General features: G+C 39.2%; 1 long non-coding RNA gene across 1 annotated transcript in view; it reads left to right on the forward strand.

Annotated features, from left to right (window-relative positions):
• LOC129496633 (uncharacterized) overlaps positions 1 to 9,393 on the forward strand; it is a 35,888-nt gene extending 26,495 nt beyond the window's left edge. Inside the window, exon 3 of the long non-coding RNA XR_008661823.1 lies at positions 9,214 to 9,393. This is a non-coding gene — a long non-coding RNA (uncharacterized LOC129496633). The remainder of the gene's footprint in view (positions 1 to 9,213) is intronic.
• Positions 9,394 to 15,825: the final 6,432 nt, after the last annotated feature.

Genomic DNA, 15,825 nt, shown 5'->3' on the forward strand with positions numbered 1-15,825 from the left:
CCCCGCCCTCCTGGGTCCTGCTCCACCTCCCTGCGGGCCCCTTTCCCCCGGGAAGGTTGGTGCAGCTCCTGCTTCTCCGGGACGGGGCTCTCCTGTCCTGGGGACACTCGCCCCGGCCTCAGCCCGGCTCCTCGTGGGGCTCGGAGGCCTTTTGTTCCTTTACTTCTTTTCCCCAGTCTTCCTACCTTGATAGAAGCGCGAACTCTCCTCACTGTAGCATTCCAGCTGTTCTCTCTTTAAATCTCAGGCCGAATTCGTAGATTTTCAGGATGATTTCAAGGTTATCTAGGTAATTTTTTGGGGACAGGTGATCTGGGGACCCTGCTCTTCCGCCATCTTGCCCCTCCTCTCCCATATTTTATTTCTGTTACTTATTTGAAGAAGGAAGAGGAAGAGGAGGAAGTGGAGGAGAAACAGGAGGAAGTGGAAGAGAATGAGAAGGGGAAGGAGAAGGAGAGGAGAAGAAGGGAAATGGAAGAAAGCAAGAGAGCAGACTTGAGATTTTAATTTCCTAATCTGGCTGAAAAATATGGATTCCTGTACTCCATGTCTAGCCTATTGAATTAATAAAAATCTGTTTGGTGGTTCTGATTATCAGCAGAGCTGGGAATTACTGGGTTAGAGAATACTGAAATTGTCAGAACGTTGACCCTCCTGAGTTCTACCTTATAAAGATTTTATCAAGTGTTAATGAGATTGCATACTGGTTTTCTTTACAATTACTTTCATTGTCTCACCCCAAAAGAATGAAGAATGTGGGAATCTCAGACCTTATGGCCAGGCCATGTGGGGGAATATTTTGGAACAGAGAAGGCTTCCTGGGCTCCTTAATTATAACAAACTCATTGAGGACAAGAAGTGTGTCTTTTCTAACTCTACCTGTGTGGTGCCTAATGTAGAATGATAGTAAAGGTACTGAATTTGAGGCATTATGCTGATTTTGTGGGTGCTGCCTGAGACTAAATTCCAACAGAGACCTTGATTTGTTAGAAGTTAATTATGGCTAATAAGCCCATGATGCAGGAATTAGATTAAAAATAAATCCATTTACACTATAAGAGCATTGATTGAATTTCAACCCAAGGAATCACTATTTCTTTAAGGTCCTCACTGGAACATACAAAACCCAACCCCATTTTGAGGAGGTCAGTGGTTTCACAGGGGAAGAGAAGTAGCAATATCAGATGTAGGAAAATAGGAAAATACAGTTACTTTAAGAGCATTCCTGGTATTGATCTTGGTTGGGTAGCAAGCAATGGTTAACTTCCTAACATATAGGAGAAGTTCAAGCATATCTTTTAGTTAAATCAAATAGGAGATTTCTATAGGGTCAGATATGTGGGTTTAAAACAAAACCCTTTTGTGTTCAACTTTAATTAAAATAAATTCATCCAAGAGACAGCTTTCACAGAAATAATCACAAAGTAAATTTAATAAGGAAAGGTGATAATCTTAAGATATCTCTTGTTTATTTTTTCAAAAATAAATACATTTTTGTACATTTGTTACATTTTGAGGCCAGATCTACCAAGAATTCCAGTATGATTCACATGTTTCAATATGATTAAGTGAAAGGATTTTAAGTGCTGTGATTAGTAATTTGATTAACTAGGGGACAGAGTAGAGGGAAAGGGCTCCATGCTGAGTGTGGAACCTGATGGAGGACTTTGATCTCATGATCCCGAGATCATGATCTGAGCTGAAACCATGAGTCAGACACTTAACTGGCTGAGCCACTCAGGCACCCTAATGCTGTGACTAGTGTTTAATTTGGGACCTTCTTAAATACTCTATGATATAAACAGGGAATAATTTCAGAGTAAGAGTGTTTTACTTTCCATAGAGATATAACAGAAGGGTTCATAGAAATTTTTGCACCTCAATAAAGTAATTTTGAGACCCCATACCTTTGTGCAAAATATGATAGGTAGTAGCTTTGTATAGTATTCTTTGTAACTTGTGGCAAATGGCAAGACATCTGATTTAGAGTCCAATAGAATTACATTGTAGATAAGGTAGCCAACTATATAAACACATTGTTTCTGTAAATTTCACACTGCCTTGTTATTCTGGCACCTGCTGTTCAAGGAAAGAGGAAAGTGAAGGAAATAAAACTCAGCACAAAATAGAGCGGGCACTTGAAGTGGCAACTGCTGGGAAGTACAAAGAGGAGACACACAACAGAAAGACAAGGTGTGTTTCTTACAGGAGGGGGAAGAGCTTATTTTCCATAGAATATTGTTCTATTTAATTGAGAAAAAAATGAATAAGGTGAAGTGAAATTTGAGAGGAAAAACAAGGTTTTACTTGGTTTTAGCTCACAGAATATTAGAGCTGGAATGGATTCTATAGAATCCCAGTCGTGTCATTTTATGATTGAAGAAAGGCTCAGAGAGGTTAGTATATGAAATTCAAGCGGTTCACATGATTGTAGAATTCGGTCTGGAACCATCATTTCTTGTGTAAACTAAATACCCACTTCATTTATTTAGTTATGTAATTTTTCATTCCTGGAAAGATGACAGAATAGAATTCACAGAGCATTTGAATGATTTTGGAGGAGTGACATGCTGGAGGTCAGAGCTCTTCCTTCAGCAACAAGAGGGTTCTCTAGTGGACACTGAGCCTCTGGGCCTTAGCCTTGGGAGGAGAGGACCCTGTCCTGTGGCCGTGGTCCTAGAAGCAGAGAACAAGAAGACTTCTTAGACTTCATTATCTGATTCCTTACTCTCCTTACAGATGTAGAATCCTAAGGGCCTTGCTAGGATGCTGGAGATTCTTACAGTGTAGACTGGTAGGGAAATTCTTCCTAAAAAAAATTTTTTTTAAGGATTTTATTTATTTATTCATGGAGACAGAGACAGAGACAGAGAGAGAATGAGAGAGAGAGAGGGGGGCAGAGACACAGGCAGAGGGAGAAGCAGGCTCCATGCAGGAAGCCTGACGTGGGACTCAATCCTGGGTCTCCAGGATCACGCCCTGGGCCAAAGGCAGGCGCCAAACCGCTGCGCCACCCAGGGATCCCCCTGAAGATATTCCTGAAGATATTTCTTTGATGCAGTGCAGAATCTGATAGCGTTATTATTATTATTTTTTTGGTTATCTAATTTGCAATCTTGGAACTAAAAATACTAAAAATCCTCTTAGGTCACTGTATAATGAGATGATGAGCAATTTCCTTAAAAGCAAAGAAAACTGGGGCACCTGGGTGTCTCAGTTGATAAAGTGTCTGCCTTTGGCTCAGGTTGTGATTCCAGGGTCCTGGAATCGAATCCCACGTTCAGGCTCCCTGCTCAGCAGGGAGTCTCATTCTCCCTCTCCCTCTGTTTCTCCCCACTGCTTGTGCTCTCTCTCTCTGTCTCTTTCTTTCTCAAATAGATAAAATCTTTTTTTTTTTTTAAAGCGAAGAACACTATTAGTCACTATATAAACAAGCTCTGTATTGACTTCACTGATTTTCATATCCTTTTATCTAAATACCAGTTCTGGTTTGAACTGTTTTTAAAATATGTAATGGGCTACAACAATTCACAGTACTTGGACAAAGAGGGGTGGGTGATGTATGGCTAGAGCTGCAGTACAGCTGGCATGGAGATCAAGGTTCTGTGGAGGAATGGAGCTTACTAATTTCTTTTTCAACTTTACTAAGATATACTTAATATATAGAAAATTGTGTGTAGTGTGTACATTTTGGTGGGTTTGTACATATGTATACAACCTATGATAATCATTACCACAAATAAGGTAATAAGCATATCCATCACCTTGAAAAGTATTCTTGTGTTCCCATGCTTTATTATTATTTGTGGTAAGAACATTTAGCATGAGATCTACCCTATTAACATGACTTTAAGTGCACAACACTGTATAGTTAACTATAGGCTCTAAAGTTACACTTATATAAGATGAATAAGTTCTGGAGACCTGTACAACATAGATTGTATGATTTTTTAAAAAGATTTTATTCATTCAGAGAGAGAGAGAGAGAGAGAGAGAGGCAGAGACACAGGCAGAGGGAGAAGCAGGCTCCATGCAGGGAGCCCAACGTGGGACTCGATCCCAGGTCTCCAGGATCACACCCTGGGCCGAAGGCAGGCACCAAACCACTGAGCCACCCAGGGATCCCATATGATTTTTTAAAAAATATTTTATTTATTTGAGAGAGAGAGAGCATGAATGAGGGGAGGGATGGGGGCAAAGAGAGAGGGAGAAACAGATTCCCTGCTGAGCAGGAAGCCGGATGTGGGGCTCAATCCCAGGACCCTGAGGTCATGACCTGAGCCAAAGTCAGATGCTTAACCCGCTGAGCCACTCATGTGCCCCAAATTATATGTTGTTCTTTTTTTTTAAATGATGGTTATTCCGTGCATTGTGCTTTGAGGAGGTTGGTTGATCCAAGTGTAATGTTCTAGGGAAGAAAGAGCATTTAGAGTTGTGACCTCAAATAAAAAAAAAAACCAAAAAAAACTCAATTATAGACGATTGGCAAAAACCTTAGATGAAAACAAAAACAATCACTACAGCTAAAGAGAATGTTGCATGGAATATAAATTATAGCAAAAAAGTAACACTATGTATAGTTTCACTTACATCTTAAGTATTTGAAAAGTGATATTAATGTTTCTTAATATTACCATAGTTCCTTTCTGCCAATGGATTAAAAATGTACTTTTATAATGTACTTCGTTCATTCAGCTTCATTCACTGAGTACCAACAATATAGCAGAGACTATTCAGCCTTACACTGAATAAAGCTAGAAATTTAAATGATTAAATAAAACATCTTGGTGGGGCAAGGGGGGACTGTGGACAAGCACACAATATGCTTCTAGACATGATAAGTATTATGAAGGCAGACAGAGAACCTAGAGGGTACTAAAGGGTTCTGGTCTGTCGGAGATACACTGGCCAAGAAAGGCCTCCCTGAGGCAGGGACGTTAGAGAGAGGCAAATTAAGTGAAGGATGGAGGCATATGGAGTTCTGGGGGAAGAGCATACCAGATACAAAGAACAGAAAAAACAAGCACACGGCATTTTTTGTAAGTAGGAAGAAGCATGTCACGTATGCGAACAAAGAGCCCAGGTGATTCAAAGAATGGATAAAGTAGGAGCAGAAAGAGAGACCTATAGGCCATAGGTTTTGTTCTGAATTTTTGAAGCTGTGATTGTTAATTTTATGTGTGAACTTTGCTAGTCTACAGTGCCCTGTTGTTTGGTTAAACACCAGTATAGATGTTGCCATGAAGGTATTTTTTTATTTTTATTTTTTATATTTTTAAAAAAGATTTTATTTATTTATTCATGAGAGACACAGAGAGAGACAGGCAGAGACACAGGTAGAGGGAGAAGCGGGCTCCATGCAAGGAGCCTGATGTGGGACTCCATCCTGGATCTTGGGACCAGGATCTGAGCCGAAGGCAGACACCACTGAGCCATCTAGGTATCCCAAAGGTATGTGTTTTTTTTTTTTTTAAAGATATGATTAACATTTAAATCAGTAGACTTTAAGTAAAGCAGATTACCCTCCTGAATGCAGATTACCCTCCTTAATGTCATCTAATCAGTTGAAGGTCCTAAGAGAAAAGATTGAAGTCCCCTAGGGAGGAAGGAATTCTTTCTTCAGATCGAAACATAGAAATTCTGCTTGAGCTTTCAGTCTTCGGACTCTAGACTACAACATTAACTGTAGCTGGAATTTCTAGCCTGCTGGCCCATTCTTCAGATTTTGGACTGGCCAGCCCCCAAAACTGCAGCAGCCAATTTCTTGAAATAAGTAAATCTCTGTCTCTGCCTCATTTTGTCTCTCTGTCTCTCTATATCCTACTAGTTCTGTTTCTCAGGAGACCTCTGACTAATATAGCAGTCATCAGATTTATTTGAGCAAGGGCATTGTATGATACAATTTGCATTTCAAAAGATCACTCGTACTTGGAGGAGGGAGAATTGACTCTGCAACAAGAGAGAAGCAGAGAGATCAGCTAGACGGCTGTTTGTAGATGAAACCTGACAACGGCCTGGAAGTGATGGGAGGTTGCTGAATATGAGAAATATTTTGCGGGATTTTTGGACAGATTAGATGAAGAGTGTGAGAGGAACAGATAAATCAGTTTTGGGCCTGAGCAGCTCTGTGTGTTCTATTTATAAAGGCAGTTCTGGAAGCCCAAGTGAGGAGCAGGTGTGCACAGGTAGAAAAGGAGGGGGAGGGAAGATGTATTAAGGATCCAAAGTTTTATTTTGAGCACATTAATTTCATGTTGCCCATTTGCTATCCAAATGGAGATATCAGGAAGGTTTTTAGCTGCAGGCATATGTCTCTGTACAGTAGTTAAGAGCACAGCCTCTGGAGCTAGAACATCTGGTTTTGGGGCACCTGATGGCTCAGTCAGTTAAATGTGTGCCTTCAGCTCAGGTCATGATCCCAGAGCCCTGGGATTGAGCTCCACATCAGGCTGTCTGCTCAGCGGGGAACCTGCTTCTCCCTCTCCCTCTGCTGCTCCCCCTGCTTGTGCTCTCTCTCTCTGTCAAACAAACAAATAAATAAAATCTTTAAAAAAAAGAACATTTGGTTTGGAATCCCAAATCTACTCTTCAGGTAAACCTCACTGTCTTGGTCTTCTCATCTGAAAAACAGGTTGATAATAAATATGCCTTATTGAAGTGACATGAGCCATTGAATTAATCAACATGTGTAAGCTCTTAGAATGTACCTGGATGATCACAGATAATGTTATAAAAATGTTAGCTATTATTATAGTCAGAGTTTTCGCTTTCTGGCCCATCAAATAAATTCCTAGATCGAGATAAGGGACTGAGGAATGTCTGCTTTGTATAGTTTTTGGTTGCCAGTGCAAAGGTCAGACTATAACAGGAGTTGTGCTTGTCTTCCCTTTGCCTGGACAGTGAACATTGTTGGTGTTACTTGGAGTGATGGCATTCAGAAAATATTATACTTTGTAGCTGATTGCAACATCAGCTTCTCTGAAGCAGCCCTACTTCCCCAAAACTATCTCCCTGCCTTCACTACTTTTTCTCTCTTATGCTTATCACCTCTCATATGCTGTATATGACATGCTTATTTATTTATTTTCTGTCTCCTCTTGTGGAGTATGAGCTCTAGGAAGGCAGGGATTTTTGACTCGTGTTCACTATTAGCACTGGGACGAGTGCCTAGAGGTTTGAACGATGTTTCCTGGTACTAACCATTCCCTTTCTCTGTTTCTTATTCTGTTTTGTCAACTGTTTTCCTATGAGAAAACCATATCAAAAAGAAGGATGGACATTAATACGATTCTCTGGATTTGTGCAGAATGTCAGTTTTCATTGAGACAAACCTTCTTTATGAAGTGGAATTTTGGAGGAGGCCTCTGATGGTAGTTTCAGTTTTGACTTTGGAAATCAATTCCAGAATTGACACATAGTCTCTTGAATGTGATGGTACTTTTTGCTGTTGGTTATCTACTCGGTTTCTCTGCCGGTCTATGTGTGGGGAGCATTCCACTCCAATTGTGGATTCTGATCACAGATTTTTACTCAGCAGTGCTTGTCGATGAGGGGCATTGAAAGCTATGCAGGGTGGAGGTTGATACATGGCCCAGTCAATCTATGACTTATGAGACCTATTGCAAGTCCAAGGCACTGTATTGATTCTGCCGAATGGACTGGAAACTGACCTTCATTGCACAGAACTCTCTAACTTGCTCCTTGTCTGTTTATTCCCAATGGAGCACTTGCATCATGCAGCTTTGTTCCAAAATCATTACCTTTTATTTCCCTTTACATTCCATCCTGATTTTACCATAAGTATGAAGAGTGGACAAATTGATGTCTTTATTTAGCACAAAAGCAGAGGTCCTGTTTCATTGGCAGCTTTTCAGAGGCAGTTGATTTTATCTTCTCTCACTGCATGGTTTTAGTACAGAGATATTTCCTTGGACATGCAGGCCTTGTGTTGAAATAAATTAGAGTTGATCCTTATGCTGTTTATACCAGCACTTATTATCACCCTTAGCATATTGTATTGTAAGGAGTGTTTAAAGAATACTTTTCACTTATCCTGATCAGATTAGTATTAGAACTATTTTCTTATTTCTCATTGTGGTTATACCAACCAGCACACCATGGTACATGGTTGGAGTTCTACAAATGATGCTTGAAGTAAGTTAATTATTCATTCCTGAGGCTGTACAAGAAAGGACATTGACAGTTTGCTCTCAGGTCTTCTTTTTATCCATAGAATGAATTCTAGTCTGAAATAGGACTTTCCTCATCAGTCATTCTCTTTGTTCTTGAAAGTAGGTGTGGACTGGACCTCAAGATACCACCTGGAAAAAATAACCAGCTTCTGGATTAGGTTATAACCGTCTTTGTACCTTTGAATTCCAGGCATGTTTTATATCATTAGAGGATGGTTATTCAGTTTTAATGACTAAAATTATAGAACTTTTTAGCTGGAAGGAAGCTTATAAATCTTTTACTGGAGAATGTTCATTATATAGAAAAGTAGTTGGGATTGAGAATTTAGGGACTGACTCCAGGGCACAGGGCCATCAACTCATGTGGGAAGGAAATTCATGGCCTCCGAGCTCTACCATGATATCAGAGCTTAGTTTGGAGGTAGTTAATTAACTTAAAGGCAGAACATTAACATTTTAAGCAAACTTATGTTCTTTTAAAAAAAATTTTTAGTGGCACCTGGGTTGCTTAGTCGATTAAATGTCTGCCTTTGGCTCAGGTCATGAACTTGGGGTCCTGGGATCGAGCCCCATGTTGGGCTCCTTGCTCTCCGAGAGTCTGCTTCATTCTCTCCTCCTGCCTCTCCCCCTGGCTCATGTGAACACTCTGTCTCTCTCAATAAATAAATAAAATCTTAAAGATTAAAAAAAAATCTGTGTATAGTTGATGCACAATGTTACATTAGTTTCAGGTATATGACATAGTGATTCAACTGCTCTATATGTTATGCTGTGCTCACTATAGTGTAGCTACTGTCACCATAAAATTATATTACAATATTGACTATATTCCCTATACTGTGCCTTTTATTCCCATGACTTATTCATTTCATAATTGGAAGCCCATATCTCCTCTCCCCTTCACCCATTTTACCCATCCCCCTGCCCTTATAGTAACCGTCAGTTTGTTCTTTGTGTTTATGGGTCTGATTCTGCTTTTTGTTTGTGTATTTATTTCAAACCTGCATTTTTTTTTTCACAGATGACTTGTGTGCCCACTGAAGGCAGTCAGGCAGAAACATGAGTTTGGTTTCTGCAAAACACATGCTGAGTCACTTTCTTGCGGCTGTTGATATTCAAAATTGTCCTGTCATCACCTAGGTCTTTGCTGTTGTTGTTCGGTTCACCCAAGGAGAAAAAAAATTGAATTGAGCAACAGAAGATATGCAGACAATAAGATAAATCAAATAAACACCCCCTGTCCCTGACATACTCCAAGGTGAAAAGGAAAGAGAAGAATTCAAATAAAACCTTCTAAGAATAATGACTCATTCATAGTAAATGTCATATCCCTTATCTTGAATCTATGATGTCATCATTATTATTTTCTTAACATTCTACACTGTGCAACTCGTACTGTTTGTTGATAGTGCATCAAAGGGCAGGGAGCCTCAGGGCTGTTGTTATATGTCAGTATATCCTGACAGTATGGTTATTTATTTATGCACAAATAATGAACTTTTTATATGGTGTGTTGAATGATAAGTGCTGGGTAGGAAAAAGTGAAGGAGGAGAGGTAATCTTGATGAGTGGGCAACCTTGGACAACCACAGGAACATCCTATTTTAAATACACTTCCCAGGTTTCCAAGTTATATCCTAAATACCCCGTATGAAGCAGATGTGGGCAAAACCATTAACACTAAGAAAATGGGCTCACAACCATGAAGAGAGGCATTTGCCTTTTTGATGTGCCCTTAGTCTTGTGCAGATTGTTCAAAAGTAATGAATGCATACTAGAACCTATTTTCCTTAATTTTACTAAATTATAACATTTATTTTTATTTGTATCTAGAAAGTGCTCAGACATATGAAAGGATATCTATTAGTTTTATTTTTCCAATACAAAAGCTAAATCTTTGTAGATGATTTTGATAGCGATTCAGATGGTTGATCAACTAACAAATTGTTTAATTAAAATTTATTTAACTTTAAAGAGGAATCTTTCCTTCCCCTGTTTTTATTTTTTAATGTTCAGTCAGGCATTATTTGGTCCTAATTGAATGCATTTTTGAAACACTTTTTCTGGAAGAAATCTACACCAAGTTATTGCTAGGTTCTCTCACCTTTTTCATTTTATGCTAAAGTTAATGGTTCATAAAAAGGATGTGTTCTGCAGGTATTGATTATGAATATTGGAAATTAGAAATAGTCTTCGACCCTTTTGGAGAATCTGCAGCTGGATTGTTGGCAAAATCTGATCTTTGTTGAGGAACAGAGGCTAAGTCACACATTTGGGTGTCCACCACAAATCTGAGAGGCTAAATAAATATCCAGTGCAAGTGAAAATGATAGTCCTTGTGCACTTTGCAGTGACTTTCTCTGTATGATAGGGAGGAGGAGAGGAGAAAGCCTGAAAATGCTGCACTAGCAAAATGCCCAGTATGTGGACCCAAAGACCTTGCAGTGGTGTGGAAGGCAGAATAATGGCCTTCTCAAAAATGTCCACACTCTATTCCCAGGAACCTGTGAATATGTTACCTTCCACAGTAAGAGGAATTTTGAAGATGTAATTAAAAGTATGCACCTAGAGATGGATAGGGACCTTATCCTGGATTATTCAGGTGGACCCAATATAATCTGGTTTGGTCATTGAAGGATGTCATGGAAGAAGAGGGAAAGATTCAAAGTGTGAGAGTGCTCGCTTTTGAGAAGGGGGAGGGGACAGTGAACCAAGGAATGTGGGTGTCCTACAGAGGCTGCGAATGGCCCTCAGCTATTTTCTAGGAAGGAGACAAAGATCTCAGTTCTGCTGTAGGAACTGAATTCTGCCAATCACTTGTATGAGCAAGAAAAAGGGTCTTCCCCGGAGCCTCCAGAAGGGAACACAGTCCTTCTAGTGCCTTTATTGCCGCCTGATAAGACCCTCAGCAGACATTTGACCTATAAAACTGTAAGCCATTAATTTTGTGGTGATTTGTTAGAGCAGTGATAGGAAACAAATACAGATGTTATGGAATAAATAAAAAAGATTGAGTGAGCAGCCTCATTTGGGTAGGTCAGCTTCAGCACTTGGGAGGAACTGCCATGTGGAGTAAGGCAAAGCATTATTGACAACTCAGGCAAACATCCAGGTCTGTTAAAATAATGAATAAAGGCCACATGCACACGAGTCAGATTTGTTACATGTTACTGTAGAATACAACTTTTCATTTTCAGACAGGCCTAGGAGATAGGAAATATAGCCTTTTTTTGAGGTATTTATAAAAAATAATTTTCAAATTATTTTAGTGAACTATTTCTTTTCTTGTTTTTGGGTAAATGTCATGTAAATATATTGATTGCAGTTGCTCAAACTCAAACAGTTTGTCATGGAAAAATAGTATGCCTAGCAATTAGGTCAAGTTTTTTTGCTTTTTATATTTTTAGATCAAGTTTTGTACCAACTTCTTTGCTTTTTTCCTATGTAGCTATTTGAATTCTCTGCAAAATGAGTGCTTGAGTGTCATCTTTTTAGCTCACTTACTTTTAGTTCACCATCTCTCCCTTTCCCTGGCTGCCTTCTTGGGTCTCCTGAAATCACCTATTTGTTCATTAGGATCCTGTGTCTGGGGTCCTCCTGAGCATGCAGAATTCTGTCCAGGTTACTCAGGGCTTGCACAGGGATGTAATGCGAAGGCACAGAGGCATCTGACTGGCTGTGTCTGGGTTATTGTTAGGTTTAAATTGTACTGTAATTTTTCAAAATATGATTCATTTTTTGAGAGTTCAAACTGCTCTGAGAGGCGAGATCTAGGAGTCCATGAAAGTTATGCTTACATAGACAGACCTAGTGTGGTCCATCCTGCAGTACATCCTGCATTGACTAATAGGCACAGGCTATTATGTTTGTGCTGTGTATTGTGTTGGGTTGCATATTAGCTAGACAGAGCTTTCTCTCTTAAGGCCCAGACAGAACATTTCAGGCCTATTATTTATGGACTGAATTGTGTCCCCCTCTCCAAATTCATATATTGAAGCCCTAATCCCTGATGTGACTAAATTTGGATATAGGGCCTGTTAGGAGATAAATTAAGGTTATATGAGCTCATAAAGGGTGAGGTCCCACGTGATAGGACTAGTGTCCTTATAAGAAGAAGAGACCAGAGATCTCTCTGCGTTCACAGAGGAGAGACTATGTGAAGACATTGCAAGAAGGAAGTTGTCTGTAAGTCAGGAAGAGAGATCTTGCCAGCAACTGAATTTACTGACACCTTGATCATGGATTTCTAGCCTCCAGAATTGTGAGAAGATAAATTTCTGTTGTTTAAGCCACTCAGTCTGTGGTGTTGCGTTATAGAAGCCCTAGAAGATTAATATAAGACCACTTCTGGGAGTCTGCATTTCATCCTGGGAAGTCTTTGAAGCAAAATAAGCTTGGGACATACAGCATCATCCATTTCTCATTTGAAAGCAAATACCTCTGGCTCTTGTGTAAATAGTGACATAAAAAGGAGGGCAAGAGTGGAAGTGGAAAGTCAGCCAGGAGGCTCCTATAGTGGCCCCTGGGGGAGACAGTGACTCTTTTTACCATTTGATTGTGTAAAGCAGAAATGACAACTCTAAATTGGGCAGTTGGTAACATATTCTGATTGTGCAGTTTATAACATATGAAGATAAGAATATGCATTAACAATAGCACAGAGAGTGGGGACTTGGGGCTAATAGATTCATAGTGTTGAAATTAATACATATTATGTAAGGTGTTATACTATTAACATTAAATTGATAGTGATAATTGTATTATTCATGATGTAACCTTTAAGTTAACATGAAAAAGATGCAGAGATATATGGCTAAAAAGCCAATAAAGGAATTTAAATGAAATACTAAGGATATTTCATTAGCTCAAAATGGGGTAGAAGAGAAGGGATAGAGAAAAGAGAGATGGGGCTATGACAAATCAAATAGCAAAATATTAAACTAAAATCAAGCTATATCTAAAATTATATTCAATATAAATGGAATGAATATGCCAGTTAAATGATGGAGGTTTTCTGACAGGAGGGGGGAAAAAAGCAAGATCCAATTAAATCCTATCTATAGAAACATACTTTAATTATAAAAACAGATAATAAGTGACAGCAAAAGGATGGGGAAAGATATGCTATGAAAGCAATAAACATGAGAAAGATACAATGACAATGTTAATATTAGACAAGATAGACCTTGAGACAAAAATTGATAAAGAGGGACATTTTACAATGAAAACAATGCCAGCTTATCAAAAAGGCATAACAATTATTAATACATATGTGTTTTATAATAGAGCTTCCAATTACATGAAGCAAAAAGTCAGAATTTAAGGGAAAATAGTTGCAAAATCATAATTGGGGATATTAGCATGCCTTCTCAATAAGTAAGACAACTAGACATAAAAATCAATAAAGAATAGAAGATATGAAGTGTTATCAACTTCCTTGATCTAATTGTTTACAAAACTCAACATTCTGTAGCTAGAATACACATCCCTTTCAAGTGCCATGGAGCTCTCAGGATATATGCTGAGCCATAAAACAAATCTCAAGAAATTTAAATTGATGCAACTAGTTGGAAGTATCTATTAAAGCTAAACTTATGCTTATCCTGTAGATCAGCAAACCTATTTATAGATATTTACCATTGAGAATGGAATCTATCAAAAGACAAGCACAAGATTATGCACAGCAACTTTATTCATAATACCTTAATTCTAGAGAGCAGCTAAATGCCCATCTGCCGGAGAATGTAGACATAGTGGTATATTCATTTAAGACAATATAACATAGGTGGGAAAATAAACTTTTGCTACACGGGACAATTATCATTGCAGATATGATGAAAAGCCCAAGAATCCAATTCTAAATCTAGTCATACTGTATGATTCCATTTTGTGAAGGTCAAGAACAGGCAAAATAAATCAACAGTTGTAGAAGGTGGAAGAATTGGAATATCTATTACTTCCTGGGATGGGAGACATTGCCTGGAAAGGCTACAAGGGAACACTCTACATGCTGACAATTTATATCTTCCATAGGTGGAAGTGAAGTCCACGTCAAGACAACTGACTGGTCTGGTTCAGGAGGTCAGCCTCCACCCAGCAAAATCAGCTTTATAAACAATATGAGTCATAACGACCTTGGTTCCTCAGGGCTCCCAGGTGGTCCCCACAGTAGATTATATCTCTGCATCCTTTTCCCCTCACCCATGCATTATTTCCAAATATGATGTCTTATACTATGTGCTCCCTTGGAATTAAGCTTGAAAACAGGTGATCTTTGTACTAATCTTATAAAGATACTTTCTTTTTTTAAAATTTTTAATTAATTAATTAATTAATTAATTAATTAATGATAGTCACAGAGAGAGAGGTAGAGAGAGAGGCAGAGACACAGGCAGAGGGAGAAGCAGGCTCCCATGCACCGGGAGCCCGATGTGGGATTCGATCCCGGGTCTCCAGGATTGCGCCCTGGGCCAAAGGCAGGCGCTAAACCGTTGCGCCACCCAGGGATCCCATAAAGAGATTTTCTTGACCAAATTTCTGATTGAATCAATCTTATAATGAGGCCTTTTAAAATAAAATAAATCATAATTACATTTATTTTTAAAGATTTAAAAAAATTTAATCTCTATACTCAGTGTGGGACTTGAACTCACAACTCACTGCTCATCAGCTGAGCCAGCCAGGTGCCCCTATAATGAGACCTTTTGATTGACCTTAAAATGCATTGGTTAGAACTCTTTAGGAGCACAAACCTTCCCAAACTGAATATTGACTAATCTTTGCAGCATGGCCTTGATGGGCAAAACTTTTTGGACAGTTGAACTTGTGAAAAATAATTTTTTAATAAAGGATTTCTTATTTTTCATACATTTCTTTTCAGTGGGTGCCCCTTCTTGACTTTCCTTCCTGTTATTCCAGGTATTTCTAGTAGGAGGCATCTCTTCACATAAGCCCAGACAAGCTCAGACAGCCTTGCATAGAACTTTTGATAGAAATGGATTATTACACATTGTGATTTTCCCAAGGTGCTATAGTTGTTACCAGTGGGAGAGTCTGTGTTGCGTGAATGGAGGTCTTGGTTCTTGGATTCCCTGGGGAAGATTTATGTGAGGATTTGCGTTTGAATAAAGACAGCCAGAAGGAAAGTAGTAAGCACAGAGCAGTTTATTAAGGACAGTGTACTCTCAAGATGGGGGAACGGACAACCCAGATATGGCATCTGCACTGGGGTTAGTGATGTCTTTTATGTTTGCAGAGGTTATGGGTCACTGCCAGGGTGGTCTCTGACTGAAGTGGTTTCCAGTTACCTAAGGGACTCCTCCTATTGGTTGGGAGGGAGAGTTTTTGGCCCTACAAGATTCTTGCCAGAACTGTCATGGCCATCTTCAGGATGGGGGAGGGTGCAGGGTGGTCAAAACCAGTGTAAATATATTATACTGAAGCTATAGATTACCCTAGGGCAGAGGTTGAATAAGAGAGTACATGTTCTGCACTTTTATCTCTTGGTCTATCAGCTCTGGGATGTTGGAAGCCATAAAGCCAGGATGTTAAGAGCCACAAAATCAAGATGTTGGACCCTTGGACTTCTAATCTTCGTCTATTTATCACCACCTTTGCCTCTAGCTCCTGCCTA

This window comes from Nyctereutes procyonoides, unplaced genomic scaffold (assembly GCF_905146905.1).
Source record: "Nyctereutes procyonoides isolate TBG_1078 unplaced genomic scaffold, NYPRO_anot_genome, whole genome shotgun sequence".
NCBI lineage: Eukaryota > Metazoa > Chordata > Mammalia > Carnivora > Canidae > Nyctereutes > Nyctereutes procyonoides.